Source organism: Chrysochloris asiatica, unplaced genomic scaffold (assembly GCF_000296735.1).
Source record: "Chrysochloris asiatica unplaced genomic scaffold, ChrAsi1.0 scaffold00093, whole genome shotgun sequence".
Lineage (NCBI taxonomy): Eukaryota > Metazoa > Chordata > Mammalia > Afrosoricida > Chrysochloridae > Chrysochloris > Chrysochloris asiatica.
The window spans coordinates 12,057,185-12,072,012 of NW_006408611.1; the positions used below are offsets into that span (position 1 = coordinate 12,057,185).

The 14,828-nt window shown below is 41.4% G+C and overlaps 1 pseudogene; it reads right to left on the minus strand.

Moving 5' to 3' along the window:
* Positions 1–3,799: 3,799 nt before the first annotated feature.
* Positions 3,800–9,706, minus strand: LOC102828814 (annotated as a pseudogene).
* Positions 9,707–14,828: the final 5,122 nt, after the last annotated feature.

Consider the following 14,828-nt stretch of genomic DNA (forward strand, 5'->3'; position numbering starts at 1 on the left):
GAAACTACCAGCTGTTCCACAGGAGAAAGATGAGGCTTTCTGCTCCCATAAAGATTTACAGCCTCAGAAGTCCTATACAGGGTTGCTAAAAGTTGGAACTGACTCCATGGGACATCACAACCACCACCAACCACCATACATGTCCTTGAAAAATGTTTTACATTAAGACTTTATTGGCATTTTCTGGCTATGTACATATCCCTGGTGGCGCTGTGGGTTAGGCACTGGGCTACTAACTGTAAGCTTGGTTCAAACCCACCAGATGAGGCTGTCTGTTCTTGTAAAGATTTAGTCTCAGAAACCCTGTACAGGGTTGCTAAGAGTTGGAATTGACATGATGGCTGTGGATGGTTTGGTTTTCTTTGGGGGGCCTACCCTGGATCCCTTTGGGAGGAGACCTGACCACAGTGCTGGCTACCCTCAATAGCCTAGTGTAGTGATGACGAGTCAGGCTGCCAACCTCAAGGTCAGCAGTTCGAAACTATCAGCCATTCTGTGGTAGAAAGATGAGGTTTCGGCTCCCATAAAGATTTACAGCCTCGGAAACCCTATACAGGATCACTATGAGTCGGAACCAACTCCACGGTACTTAACAACAACAACAGCAACAGCCAAATCTGATTGGACCAAGAAAAGGTCCATCCACTGGGTGGAGGCCAAGCCTGTGGCCTGGTGTGCAGTGTTGTACTAGGCTAATCAGAGATCTGTAGCAATAACTCGAACTAACCCGGAAAGAGATGTCCACTTAAGGGACACAATCTGGGAGCTAACATAGTCATGGTGGCCACAAGCAAGCAAGAGATATGGGGACCAGAAACCATAAGAAAGTAGTTAATGAGAATGAAAATAGTAATAATAATGGCAATTCTGGTGATAATAATAAAAGTCGACTCACTATATGCCAGGCTCAGTTATAAGTACTGTATAGTATAGTATTATCTCATTTAATCCTCATAAAAATCCCCAAACCCCATGCAGTAGGTACTATTATTATCTGCTATTTACAGATGAGGGAACTGAGGTACAGAGAGAATAAGTAAATTGGTCAAAGTCCTATAGGAAATGGTAGGTTTGGGATTAAAACCAAAGCTATCTCTTTCCCTCTCCTGCCACTCAAGGGAGCAGGACTGTGAGAGGAGGTGGTGACTCTGTGCTCACCGTTGGAGTTGTTCCGTGCCATCAAGTCGGTTTATACCCAGCGACCCTAGTCATAGCAGAATGAAGCACTGCTTGGTCCTGTGCCATCCTCACCATTGTTAATTCCCACAGTGTTTATGAGGATATCATTTCCCAAGTTCCTTTTTTACTCTGGTGTACTTGAGTAACTCCTGCCAGGACTATACTAATAAGACCCATTTGGAGTCAGTTGTGCAAGTGCTGCCACCTACTGGAAGAAAAATGTGCTTTTATTACAACCAGACACAAGATTTTATGACAAGCCTCAAAAACTTCATTCTCTTATTTCCTTCATAGCACTTAACAGCAACACCAACAATTTACGCTGGGGTGTGATGACAGCTCATTGTTGTTTTGATTTACATCTCAGGTGTGGCGCTATAGGACAAAGCACTGAACTTCAAGGTTGTTTTGAACCACAAGGTCAGCAGTTCAAAGTCACCAGCTGCTACTCAGTAACCCTTTATAGGATTGCTATGAGTCAGAACTGACTCTACAGCACTTAACAATCACTGTGAACATTTCTTTATGATTGTTGGCTGTCTGAATGTCTTTTCTGTTCTCTACCCATTTTAAAATTGGGTTATTTGTCTTTTTCTTGTAGATGAGTTGTTTCTATAAATTTTAGAGCTTAGTCCCTTGTCTGATATATTATTGCAAAAACATTTTTCCAGTCTGTGGGTTCTCGTTTACTTTTTTGGTGAAATATATTGAAACACCTAAGTGTCTAATTTTTAGAGGGTGCCAATCATCTATTTTACCTTCTGCCATTTGTGTGTTTTCAGTTATGTTTGACAGTGTATTTATGCCATGGATCAGAGCCCCAAGGTTTGATCCTAGTTTTTCATTGATGAATTTTATATATAGTTCTAGGTTTTACATTTAGGTCTTGAATCCATGTTGAGTTGGTTTTTGTATATGATGTGAGACGTGGGTCTTGTTTCATTTTTCTACAAAGAGTTTATAGTGCTGGTTTTGCCAGCACCATTTGTTGAAGAGACTATGTCTTTCCTACTTAATGTGTTCTGGGTCTTTGACAAATAATCAGCTGGCTCTATGCACATGAATTTACTTCAGTGTTCTCAGCTCTGTCCCACTGATCTCTGTGTCTTTCATTGTATCAGTACCAGGCTGTTTTGACCCACAGTGGCTTGTAGAATTTGAGATCAGAAAGTGAGAGATCTTCAACTTTGTTCTTCTTTAGTATGTTCCAAGTTCATTTTGTCTGTGTCTTTGTCTTTCATCGAAAGTGGTGTATTAAAATCTCCCACTGTGGAGTCCTCATGTGGCCCTGTGGGTTAATGCGCTGGACTGCAAAGTTGGTTTGAACTGCACTATTCCCTTTTTTTGCTTTGTAGATATCTTCATTATGAATGGACATCTCTGGTTCCCTGTTTTAAGTCTTGTAGGCTTGTTTTATTTTAAGTAGTTCTATAACTGGATTGAATTCTCAGTGGTGTTGTCATATATATTAATTTCATATTGTTGTCTGCTGTTGTTGGTTCTCAGTCCAAAGAACACCATTTAGCACTTTTTGTAAGATTGATCTGGTTATTAAAAATTCCTTTAATTTTTGTTTATCTGGAAATGTCCTAATTGTGCCATCATATTTGAGGGACAGCTTTGCTGGGTGTATGATTCTTAGCAGTTTTATATGGTTCACAATTTTTTTTTTTTCTTTCAGAGTTTTTTATATGCCATTCCTGCCTGCATGGTGCTGGGAAATCAGAGTTCAGTCTTAATAGTTTTCCTTTTTAGGTAACTTTTCATTTTTCCTGGACAGCTCTCAGGATTCTTTCCTAGTCTTTGGTTTTGAAAAGTTTGATTATAATAAGTCTTGATGTTTATCTTTTGGGATCTATTCTGTTTCAAGTTCATTCAGCTTCTTAAATGGCAATTTTTTTTCCTGAGGTAAATTTGTTAAAAATTAATATAAATATCTGTCTTCTTATTGACATAATCTGTTTTCTAGTAGTTAGCTTGTATTCTCTTTTTTTTTTTTCTTCATATTTTGGAGATATATATGTTGTTGTGTGCCGTGGAGTCGATTCCAACTCATCGCGACCCTGTACAGGGTTTCTGAGACTGTAAATCTTTACAGGAGCAGAGAGCCTCATCTTTCTCCTGTGGAACAGCTGGTAGTTTTGAACTGCTGACCTTGCAGTTTGCAGCCCGATTAGTAACCACTATGCTACCAGAGCTCCTTGAGGATATATATATATACATATATATATATACACACATATATATATTTGTAACATATGCTTATCAAAATGTTTCAATTAATCTATCAGGTTTTTACAACTGATTTGCAATGTATAGGAAACAAGGTAAAGGAACAAGTTAAAATGTATTACGTTGACATTTTATGGGACAAATAATCTAATAATTTATTGAGTCTCTTGTCATCAAAAGAGGGGGCACCGTCTAAGAAGCCCCATCATTTTGCTAATTAAACATATGGATTACAATCAGTCAGTTCCTGTCCCTGACTGATTGTACCAAGAAAAGCACTGTGTAATCTACTCAATACTTGGATATTATCTAATTGAACTTTTCAGAGTTCTTACTTCTCTATAAAGCATAAAAATAGCAGCACAAATGAAATGTATTAAAAGAATTATTAGTACCATTTCTCAGCCTCCATAAAATCCTGATTCACACTATTGGTGCTATACTCTCTGCCATCAAATGTTCGAATTTTGGGATATTCTGCTTTTCCTGCACGTACTGCACCCGTTTTTAAATTGAAAGCAGTTTGTACTATCTTCTTATAATGCTTCCTGTTAAATAGAATTTGTTGCTTTACTTGGTGTACAACATCCAAAAAAGAACTTTTACACCTCTGTTCTTTCATCCAGTATGTTCTTGGCCAGCTTCTTCACTCGATTCATTTCTCTGTCCTTCATCTTAAGAAGTTGCTGTAGCTTTTCGATTTTTACTTGACCTGCTTGGTTCTCTATTGTTGCTTGCTGCTGTAGTTTTAAAACTTCAGCCTCAAACTCTCTTGTCATACAAGTCAAGGCAGTCTCCAAGCTTATCACCTTTTTCTGAAGACTTTGGATTTGTGATTTCTGCTGGTTAAGTTGCATAATTTTTTCCTTAACCAACAGGTCATTGACCGCCTTCTCATGTGAAAGATAACTATGAGTCTCCTGCAACCTCTGGGAGTTTTTTTTGAAGATCATCAGCTTCCTTCATATGGTATGCAAGAGTTTTCTGGAGATAAGCATTCTCCTTAAAAACAGCATTATTTAGTTGCACATCAGCTTCATGGTGGGCTTTCTCTGCCAGCATTATTATTATTTTTTTTTTTTCGGGTTCTTGTTCTAGTCGATTCTTTTCTTCAAAAAACCTGCCTTCCAATCTTTTAAGAGTCTCCTGATGTTTCTGCTCTGTATTCCTTAAATTCTCTTTTAGATCATCTAATTCTTTCTCCAGTTGGATTTTTCTTTTCTGGGACTGTCTTATTGTTTTCACTTCTGTCTGAATCATGCCAATTTCTTTAGCTTTGAAATGAAACTGTCCTTCCAGGTCATTTATTTGCATAGTGTACTTTTGTTCCATTTTTTCCTTCTCTTCTTGGGCTTTTTCCTGTTTTTCAATCAATTGCTGTTTCAGTTTTTCACTCATAGTATCTTTTTCCTGATCCTGTTTCTTCAGGTAGTTTAATACAGACATTGCGTCTTTCTCCAGTCTATATTCCTGCTTCTTTAAGTCCTCATTACTTTTTGCCAATCTCCGGCAAGTATCACAATACTCAATTCTGGAGAGTTCTGTGACTTCCAACCTGGCTTCCCAAAGAGAGGCATTGGCCTTGGCTCTCTCCACCGCAGTTTCATCTGGTTTTACTGCCTTCCTTGCAGTTCAAATGACTTTGCAGTCTGACACATTAGCTCACAGCGCCACCTTGCCTTTCCTTACTAGTACTCCGTCGCAGGTTAGGCCCGGCACTGTCCCTAAGGGAACTGGAATGCCGAGGGGGTTCCTGCCCAGTGCGGGAAGGGAGCACGCTCCCATGAACTGTATTCTCTTTTTTACATTTAAAAAAAAGTATTTATTGTGAATTGAGTGATAGATTACATGGGAGAGCATCACCTTTACACTCATCCTATCATATTTCATTTCATTGCAATGATTCCAATCCCCTCCATGCATCATCATTCAACAGTATTTGCCTCTATTCCCTCTGTTTTTGTTTTTTGAATGTACATGAAAACACTCAGGTATATACAATCATTCAAACACACAAAGGGCATACCCTGCAAGCCTGCCCCCCCACCGCCAGCACACAGACCCTCTCCCTCCATGAGTCTAGAGTCCCCAGCAGCTACATTCTCTCCATGTCATCATCTCTGCCTCCATCTCTGGTATTGCTGCTTCTCTGGGTAAGGTCCCACACTCCACCCCCACCACCCCCACCCTGCTCTTCTACCTTGATGGCTCCTGTACTGCAAGATCAACCACTTCTTTTGCTACAAAACCTCTACCTTCACAGCTGCAGCAATCACAATCAGTCATGATACAATTATTCGCTGTTGAGCAATAAGTCTTATCCCCATCTCCTTTCACCAGCCCCATCTAGACAGGATGAAAACCTCTCAGTGGAGATTCTATCTTCCCCTGTACTCTCTGACACTAAACTCACTCTTGAAAACTTGTAAGCCAGCCACTTAATGTCTTTATGGCCCCCTTCCCCATTTTAGGTAGCCTATCCCTATCAACCCTGTGTACCGAGGGGATGGGAATGATCCTTACTATGAAAATTCCTTCTCTCTTGGTTGATATTTTAAGTGGTTACAAATTGGGCTGTGAACAGCAAAGTCAGCAGTTTGAAACTACCAGCTGTTCTACGGGAGAAAGATGAGGCTTTCTGCTCCGGTAAAGATTTACAGCCTCAGAAACCCTATACAGGGTCGATATGAGTTGGAACCAACTTCATGGCTTGTCACCACCACCACCGCCACACCCATAACTATAGGTCAATTTCATCAAATTGTAGCAAATTAAACTTGTTTTCTTTATCAAAAAACAAAAAAATTTTTTTCTTCCTCTGGTTGAGTTCTGGTAGCGTAGTGGTTACAAATCGGGCTGCGATCCTTAAGGTCAGTGGTTCGAAACTATCAGCTGTTCCACAGGAGAAAGATGAGGCTTTCTGCTCCCGTAAAGATTTACAGCCTCGGAAACCCTGTACAGGGTCGCTATGAGTCAGAACCGACTCCACGGCACATAACAACTACAACAACAACAAGTTGAGTTCTGATCATCCATTAAGGCTAGGTCAAATGGGTACTTTCTGCAAGTATGGGAGTTCTTGTGCATCTTCCCTCACTTCCTATCAGCTGGACACTTCATTCTCCACTCTAGCCCTCTGTGGCTATGTCCTTGTCCATGGGTTCAGGAGTCCTCAGGTCTCACCATATTGCTGGCCAACCAGGTCTTACCACACTCCAGATTGACAGGAGTCTATGTAATGTGGTTGGACTCGGCCCACATCTTTATTGCTGCTTTTCCCTCACTTCTGCTCATCAGTAGATCGATTCTTTCAACAATTTTTTGGACAATGCTCTTTATTATTGTTGTTATGTGCCATGGAGTCGGTTTGGACTCATAGCGACCCTACAGGGTTTCCGAGGCTGTAAATCTTTACGGGAGCAGACCGCCTCATCTTTCTCCCACGGAGAGCCTGGTAGTTTCGAATGGTTGACCTTGCGGCTTGCAGCCCGATTCGTAACTACTACGCTACCAGAGCTCCTTATTCTTTATGGGTAATTTTATCTCTTTCTGTTCTGGAATTACTATCACACATACGTTATTCCTCTTGATAATGTCCCACATAATCTTAAGCTTTATCTGGACTTATTTTTTTTCTGACTATTCCTCCAGCAGATGATTTTTGAGAGATTTTTATTCAGTCTCAGTAATTCGGCCTTCCATTGCTTCAATTCTACTTCTTTGCCTTTTTAGTGTATTATTTGTTTCTGAAGTCTTAGTGTTAATCTTCTGGCTTTCTGATTGCTATTTTTATATGATTCCCATATTTTCATTTATTTTGTTAGTTTCCTGAATTCTTCTAAAGTTTTGTCTGTGTTTTCTTGATCTTTCTTTCAATCTGTTGAGGTTGCCTAATTAGTATTCTTTGAAATTCCTTATCAGGTAGTTCTAATACCATTTATGGTGTTATCTTTTCTGACTCTATATTTTGGTCACTTGTTTGAGGTACTCTGTTTCATGTCTTTGTATAAGCCACAATTGTCTGTTTTCTCCAAGACATTGTGGTCTCATATATATTTGATTGATGATTGTATATTGATGTATCCTCAGTTATTCACCTCCTGTCTCCTGGTGAATGTGGTAGAGATTGGAAGTGTGAATGTGATTTGTTCTCTGTTCACTGTTTTTATAGTGAAGTTCAAGGTGGCCCAGGCATAGCAGAGGCTGGCAGAAGCCGATTCCACTGGCAAGTAGACGTGGTTGAGACTGAAGGTATGAATGCAATTTGCTCTCTCTTCACTATTTTTTTAGTGTAGTTCAGTGTAGCCTGATCCCAGGCAGAGAAGAGGCTCGCAGGGGAGAGAGGGGTCCCGCTAGCCATTGGGTTGGTAAGGGTGGGGACTGGCCACACCCCCAGTTACCAGGAAGGCATGGGTGCAAGGGAGAACTGCATCCCCTTGCTGCCAACCTCCAGTCATGTCTTGTGCCTGCAGGCTACTTATATGGACAGTCGCTCACAAAAATCCAAGATGATCACTCCATGCCAATGCACAATCTGCCCATTTTTTCTTCTTTCTCACTGATTCTGTTCAACTTCCTCTTCCAGTTTATGTTTGGTCCCCCTCTCTGCCCTATCCCCTGATGCTCAGGGTTCTAGGATCACCATCTTTTCCTGTTTTACTTGGTCTCCTATGTCTTTGTTGCAGCGGGTCAGTTCAGTACATCTGTCTACTCTGCCATCTTGTCCTGGCTCTCCAGAGCTTAGTCTTATTGGTTCTCCTTTGTAGTTAACTTTTTGAGCTCTTCTCAGGATTGTTGTCTTTAGTTTTAGAAAGTTTTATTATGATATGTCTTCATGTTTTTTCTTTTGGGTCTATCCTGTTTGGGGTTCATTCAGATTCTTGAATGCTTATTTCTTCTTCTTTCATGATGTTAGGAAAGTTTACTTCCAACAACACTTTGACAATTTTCTTGTCTCTTCCTGTTCTGGAATTCTGACTTCTCGTAACTTAATTATTTTCATGGTGTCCCACATAAATCTTAGGCTTTCTCCAGCTTTTTTTCCCCCTGATTGTTCTTCTAGCATGTTTATGTTGAGAGATTTATTGTCAAGCTAATTTTGGATTCTACTGATTCAAATCAATACTCCTTTGCCTTCTCAATGTATTGTCCATTTCAGAATCTTAACATTAATCTTCTAGATTTCTTTTCTTTTTGTGTTATTTAAATTTTTTTCATTTATTTTGTCTGCTTGTTCTTGTGTTTTCCTGAATTCTTCTAAAGTTTTTTTTTTTTCCCTGTCTCTTGCTTTCCTTGATCTTTCTGTCAATCTATTGAAGGTATCTAATATTTTTCTTAGAAAATTTTTTTTTTTTATTTAAGGTTTTTGTTGGGATTGAGTAAAAGTTTACAGGGTCGATCATCAATTTTACATTCAACAAATAGTACACCTTGTTTCATTAAAATGATTACAATCTCTTCCATATACCATCAATTACCAGTGTTTCTCTCTATTTAATTAAAAAAATTTTTAAGCACTCAGGCATATATAATCATTTATACCATCAAAGGACACATTCTGCAAGTCTGCCTCCTGGCCACCAGCTCTTAGTCCCTCACTTCCCATGAATCTAGAGTCCTCAGCTGCTTCCTCTCTCCATGTTCCTATCTCTGCCTCCATCTCTGGTTTCACTGCTTCTCTGGATAAGGTCTCGCATTCTGCTTGTGCTCTTCTCCCTTGATGGCCCAAGGGACCTTTTTTTCCGGATTGTAAGATTAACTACTCCCCCGTTTTTGTTATAAAACTTCTACCTTTATGATTGTGACAATCTCTACTAGTCATGATAATAATTACTCACTATTGAATCATAAGAATATTATCCCCATCTCTTTTAACCAGCAGGGTTGGAAGTTCAACCTCATCAGCTTCTCCTTGGAAACCCTATACCGTGTTGCTATGGGTCAGAACCAACTCATTGGCACTTAACAATAACAACAACAATATAGACAAGATGAAAACTATTCAGTGGGGACTCTTTCTTTCCCCACACACTATTAAACTAAGCTCCCCCCTTGAAACTTTGTAAACCAGTCACTTATAACATTATTGCCCCCTCATTTTAGGTAGCCAGTGTCTAAGTTGCCCATCCCTATCTACCCAGTGTACAGAGGGGATAGGATTGATACTTGATGTGAAGACTCCTTCCCTCTCTGTTGGTATTTAGAGTTACTACCACCATAAGTACAGGTCAAGTTAATCAAATTGTAGCAACTTACCCTCATTTCCTTTATCAAATTTTGTTTTGTTCTTTTTTTTATTTTTATTTCCCTCTAATAGAGTTCTGATTATCAAGCCATCAAGGCTAGGTAAAATGGGTACTGTCTGAAACTTTGGGTGTTCTTGTGCATCTCCCCTCACTTCATATCAGCTGGATGCTTCACTCTCATCTTTACTTTCTGTGGCTATGTCCATGTCCATAGGCTCAGGTATCCCCAGGTCTCATCATATTTTAGACCGACCAACCCTTCTTCTCTCCCTTATCTCCAGGTCCATGGGAATCTGTGGAACGTGGTTGAACCCACACATTTTTTCATTGCTGCCTTTCCCCATCTTCCACTCACCAGTAGACCAACATGGGCACCAGCAAGCTTACATGCCTGCTCACGTGTTCATTTTGAGTTTCAGTCATAGAGGGGGGATTTGTGCTGAAGGAACTTGATTGCTTGCCTTGATGGCTTCCCGGAGAACAACTTGAGTATTCTTGTAGTAGCCAGTAATACTGCCATTTTTGTTTTGGATTTTTCCTGCCGATCTTTCTTTGAAGATGTATCTTCTTTTGCCCTAGCTGTTCCAGGCTGGTCTGCTTGTCCTTTCTAGTGAGAATGTCCCACCTCAGGAGGTTCTAGATTGGCCTCAGGATATCACCTAAGGTCCTATACTCTGCAAAGGCTCCTCAGGAGGCCTATTTTACTGGGGAAGTCCTAGAACCCCTTTTAGGTATTACAATCAGTTATAGGCTGAAGATGGACTTATAAGCTTTCTGTAATCATGTTTCTCAACATTCCTTTCTATCCAACTCAAGTTTTAATTTTAAAATAGTAGGAAAGGAAAACCAATATACATAAGACAGTCAAGCATCTTAGTATTAGTTCCTCTCTTCCTACTATGCCTCGATCCCTGTATCCCAGAGCCCTGTTGTTCCAAGGTTGAGCATGCATCACTATTTACCTCTGTCCCACTTAGCCCATGCAAACAGTCTCAGTGTTCCCCTATCTACCTTGTTCTTCCACCCCCTTCCACTTCTTGTGTACTGCCCTCCCCAACACCTGAAATATGATGTGTCTGCCCCTACCCTGTACTCTACCACCCCCTCCATCCAACTCCCCCATCTAATATCATTCTTTTGAATTATTTCTCAGGTAATCCCATTTCCTTTTCCTCCTCAGAAATGTTTTCTGTCTCTGAATCTTGGTCATTTGTTTGAGCTACTCTCTCTTGTTTCTTTATGTGATTAGAACTGTCTATTGTCTCTGAGACACTGTGGTCTTGTTGTATTTGTGTTTAATTGATGATTGGAGGTTGGTGTGTTCTTAGATGCTCACCAACTGCCTCCCAGTGGGGGCAAGTAAGAATGGAAGTGTGTGCACACTTCTCCCTTCACTGTTCCTGCAGCTCAGTTCAAGGTGGGCCTGGCTTGTACTGCCTGCTGTTGGTCATTAATCAGGTGGTGCAGGATCCGGTATTGGATCTTGATCAGTGGGTGGAGCTTCAGAGGGTACAATTGTGTCTGGGATATATGGTTTCTGCTTCCCCTCAGGCGAGACAAAAAGAGAAAGCACACACACTCAAAAGAAAAGAAAATAAACAAGCAACAGTGAAAAAGTAAAATAATAAAGGAGAATAAGGAGGAAAAAATCACAAGGCAATAACAAGAATATTATAACTGAAATAATATAATAACGAAACAGAAAAAAGAGGGGCAGGAAAATAGAGCTATGTTGTTATTGTTGTTAAGTGCTGTTGAGACAGTTCCAGCTCATAGTGGCTTTGTATAAGGTTTCCTAGGAGTGGCTGGTGAGTTTGTATAGGGTTTTCAAGGAGAGTCTATAAAAGAAGAAGATAAGAAAGAAAATAAAAAGAAGAAAAACACTAAACAAAACCAGGGAGAGGGAAGATGAAAAAAGAGACTAGAAAGTAGTAAAGAAAAATTAAGAGGAAAAGAAAGGAGAACCAAAGGGGAAAAGGAGAAACAAAAGAAAAAATGAAAGTGGAGATAGAAAGGATAAAAAGCAAGAGAAGGGAATGAAAGGAAGAAGGAGAAGAAAGAAGAAACAAACAAAAATAATGAAAGGAAATTTATAGAAAAAACAGTGCAGGTGCTGGACCTAGAGAGGAGAAAACTCTGGGGGCTCAGAGTTGGGGGGCAGGAGACATGAAATGGGAGTTCCTAGTGGAGTTCCTATAGGCCTACATGTTGTCTCTGTTTAGGGCACCCAATCCAAAGCCAGAGGTAGTTAACGTAGCTCAGTTCAGTGTCTGTTAGGACCAGTGGGCCGTTAGGGGCAAGACAGCCGGCCATGAGAGTTCCTGCTATTCTAAGGCTGGCCTGGCAGCTCTTCAGGCTTTTCATGTCCGAAGAAGCCTGCCTGAATCCAGGTGCCAAGACAGTATAGCTGGCGGCCCCTGCCTCACTCTGTTTTGGCTCACAGCTTTGAGACTCTGAACTCCTGGGCAGCAGGAGCTGCACTGGGGGTAGATGAGGGTGGGGGCTGGCCACACATCTCATTCCCAGGGAAGCATGGGGAATAAGAAAGAATCATATCATTCCCCTCACCAGTCATCAATGTTAATCTGTGCCTCTATCCAAAGCTGCCAGCCAAAGTTCAAGATGGTCACTCCATGATTGACCAGCAGACCATTCATTTGTCTGTTTCTTTCCTTCAATGCACTTGCTCAGCTTCCCTTCCCACTTCTTAAGCCTTTAAAGCTCAGAGTTCCAGGATTATCATGTGTCTGTCTGTTTGGTCTCCTGTTTCATTGTGGAGCGTCTGTGTGTGGAGCCTGTCTACCTAGTCTGCCATCTTGCCAGAAGTCATTTGCAGTGTTTCTGTAAGTCTAAAATTTATTTCAAAATTAAAACTTAAAAACAATCATGTTATAAAACTACATAAAAAACACTTTTAATAAAAGGCATTTCAAAGTGTATCAAGTTTTCTATTACCCAAAATTTGGACTCCCTGGACCAGAGCTCAAGCTCTGCGATCTTCAGTCTCTTTATTTGTCAGATGTAAATCTTTGCCTGGCTTCTATCTTTATCACAACATAGAAGAAGAAAGATGGGGGAGAATTTGGACAATCAATGAGCTACACAGTAAATGTTCATTAGAGAGTTAAGCTGAATTCTCAAACACACATAGACTAACGAAACCTCTGTTCAGTTCTGGAATGCTCTAACCACAGCTTCTAGTGTAAGTTTCTACATCTCACAGACATTTTCAAAGTGTGGACCTGAGGATCACAATACTTGGATTTCCTGTGTTCCCAATTAGGCAATGCAATTAAAGGGGCTAAAGGAAGTAGATTATATCAGTTGAGGGCTTAAAATAATAATAATAGTGATAGCTAATGCCATCACGTGCTGAGCACTGTTCTAAGAGTGTTAATCCTTAAATCAACCCTAGGATCAAGAGTTTATTAGTATATGTACTTTGCAGAGAGGGTGAGTGACATGCCCAAGGTCTCTCTGTCTCTCACAATCAACTAGTAATTGGTAGAACCAAGCTCTGAGCAGTAGGCTGACTCCAGAGTCACATTCTGATGAATGAGAGTGTGTGTTTGTGTTAGGAAGAGGGAATGGCTGAGCTGTGGAAAATGAATACAAGAATCACTGGGGATGAGTCCCAAACCCCTGGAGAAGGATATCATGTTTGGTAAGGTGGAGGATCAGAGAAAAAATGAAGACCCCCAGCAAGATGGATTGGCAAAATGGCAGTATCAATGGGCTCAAGCGTAGCAACAATTGTGAGGTTGGCTCAGGACCAGGCAGTGTTTCGTTCTGTTGTTCATAGGGTTGCTATGAGTCGGTACCGACTCGATGGCACCTAACTATAACAACAACAACATTTGGTATAAATCCTCACTGAGTCTTGGAACAGAAGGGGTCGTGGATGGAAAAGTGTTGTCAGGATCTCAGAGATCATTCTGGAGGTCATTGTGGGCCCAGGTCTCACTTTCACATGCTATATAAGTAACTGGAACATGCTGGTACATGGATATCCTCATAGAACCAACTCTGTTGTTAGTAACCTGTATCTGACCATTTAGCACGTTCTCCTTTAAGTGCCACTTGGATCACTTGGAGGCTCTGATTCATGGGTGTTCATGAAAGGCCCCTTTCTGGGAACATTATCCCTGATATTCAGGGTGCCCAAGGTCCTTCCTGCTGTTGAATGTAGCCCTAGAGCTGACTGCTTACTCTAAGGTAATGCCCTCTCTGGGCTTTGGTGAACTCAGATTCAGCTGTGAATGAGGAGGTGGAATCTGGTGGTGCATGAGGGTCTTAAGGGCAGAAGAAAGCCTCCCCTCCTTATGAACTTGAGGGTTTTTGATTTTTAATTTCGTGGAAGAGTTTGATTGCAGTATTAAGAAGGGATTGTCCTGCTCTGTTGGCATGCAGTTAGGGCTGAGGTGACTCAGAAGCAAACACGCCATGTGTTAAAATAAGAGTTGGTGTTTCTGAGAAGGGAAGTCCAGGAGCCGGCCAGGACGGGATTAGCTGTTGATAAGGACCGCCACATTGTTCTAGCTGTCCCCTTGAGGCCCACGCCACATCCTAGAAGAGGAGAGGCCAAATTTTTCTGTTTGAGGCAGGTCTGGGGTAAAGTAGCTGAGACAGGGCTGAGGGAACCACCCTGGGAGAAGGCAGGATGGCGCAGTGGCCCAGAGTGTGGCCTTGGCGTCAGGGCAGCTCTGCTCTTACTAGCTAAACGCTGCTGACCCATCATCCTCTACTCTGGGGTCAGAGTGGGGTTGAGTGGGGATGATGGGAAAGGACACTGGAAGACTCTGTGCACCCCAGCAATCCTGACCACCACCCTTTCCCCATCCAGGCAAAAGCCAGGGAATGCAGGGAGGAGAGGTGGGGGTTTGGAATGGGGCAATTCTCCAGCTTAAGACTCTTCAGTCTTGAAAAACAAAGGCTGACAGGAATGTGAGGAAACCACTGTTTATTCTGTTTTCAAGTATTCCACTCAAATGTGCTTAGAAATGTTTCTAGGCAGAAGACGATGGGGGGATGGGATTGGAGTCTGCTCTGGGAAGGGGAATGAGGGTGAGGTTGCAACCCAGGAAGCCTGGACCTGGGACAAAGTCATCTCTGCCATAAATCGTGCTGGGAAGATAGGTGCAGGCCCTATGGCAATCTGAGGAGGCAGAAAGG